The following is a 1672-nucleotide window of genomic DNA, read 5'->3' as shown; positions in this document are numbered from 1 at the left end:
GCAAAATACTTTCCTAGTAACATTATATTTTAAAATACTGGAAACTGAATATCTGTGCTGATTTGTATTTTGACTTAACGGAATAAGAAGAGAACAACACTCAACTAGGGAGGGTTATGCTGACAATAAAGCTCTTAAAATTCAAAATGTCTTCCTCTCCCTTTGTACTTACCACAGGCTACACAATGTCCTGAGAGGATTCATTATGAAAAAAATATCATTCACAGCTTTAATAACTTACTTTGGAAAAAACTAATGAGAAAGCAGATTGGAAGGTGAGACTTCATCTTTGTTTTCAAATAAGTGGTCTTAATTTTTTTTCTCATGGAAAAGGCTTAAATCAGTTGATTATAAATATATCTAAATCTTTAATTGCTGCAGCTTTCAGGTAAAGTTTAGCACTTCATTTATACAAAGTCTATGAGAAGTCAGTAGAGATCATCTAATCTTAAGTTGTGACATCAACCATTCAAGTCCTTGGCACAATGCCTCACGAGTTAGAGAACAGCATGCCTGGATATGACACTGGTGATCTTTAAAAGATAATAGCTTCACAAACTGGGAGATTTCTGCTACAGTTATGCATTCTTTAACATCTCATTTATTAGCAAAAATCAGCAATCCAGCTTTTCTTAGGTCCTCATGTGCTAACATTTTATAGAGTTTCTAGTTACAGAAATCCTCTCTCTCTCTCTACTGTTCACAACTATACAGATTCTGTGTTAGTATAGTAAGTGTTTCAGGAAGAACGAAGAGATTCTTGGCCACCAATATCCCACATTAGGAAATGTATATTATTATGATTATTATTATTATTGTTATTTGAGACACAGTCTTGCTTTGTCACCCAGGCTGGAGTGCAGTGGTGCAATCTTGGCTCACTGCAACCTCCGCCTCCCGGGTTCAAGCAATCCTCCTGTCTCAGCCTCCCGAGAAGCTGGTATTACAGGTGCACGCCACCACGCCCAGCTAATTTTTGTATTTTTAGTAGAGACAGGGCTTCACCATGTTGGCTGGGCTGGTCTCGAACTCCTAACCTCAGGTGATCCACCCACCTCAGCCTCCCAAAGTGCTGGGATTACAGGCATGAGCCACCAGCCGGAAACATGTATTATTAATCACTACCTCTTCTACATTACTTCCTGTTGTGGGAGATGTATGTACAACTTCATTCATAGAAAATTGTTAAAGGATGGTAGTTTTCCCTGCACTATCCAGCCCAATAATGATACTTTTGTGCTCCTGGTGATTGAACAGTCTCCATATCCTGGTGAAGAGATTTCCCATTCTCGGGCAGTGGACCCTGGCTCCAGACACCCAGACCGCCTGGCCTCCCTGGCTTGGGCTAAAGGGGCAGCAGAGAGAGACACACTGGAGCCTCTGCCTCTGCAGCTGCTCCCTCCCTGATTGCTGGCCCACTTCCAGGGAACCAGAGGGAGGTGAAACCCAGGTCACCCTGCCACATGCGAGGCCCTGCTGCCGCCATGCACTCACCTGGCTCATGGACATTGCCACCAAGTAGTCTGCGGCGAGCCTCATAAGCCATTGTCCTCCCCCTTCACGTGTTAGTTTGCTAAGGTTAATGGCCTCCAGCTCCATCCATGTCCCTGTGAAGGACATGATCTCATTCTTTTTATGGCTGCATAGTATTCCATGGTGTATATTTACCACA

The 1672-nt window shown here is 42.9% G+C and overlaps 1 pseudogene; it reads right to left on the bottom strand.

Moving 5' to 3' along the window:
* Positions 1–438: 438 nt before the first annotated feature.
* LOC105535625 lies at positions 439–1287 on the bottom strand (annotated as a pseudogene).
* Between the last annotated feature and the right edge of the window lie 385 nt (positions 1288–1672).

This window comes from Mandrillus leucophaeus, unplaced genomic scaffold (genome assembly GCF_000951045.1).
Source record: "Mandrillus leucophaeus isolate KB7577 unplaced genomic scaffold, Mleu.le_1.0 Scaffold1488, whole genome shotgun sequence".
NCBI lineage: Eukaryota > Metazoa > Chordata > Mammalia > Primates > Cercopithecidae > Mandrillus > Mandrillus leucophaeus.
This window is presented reverse-complemented; position numbering and strand designations above follow the sequence as displayed.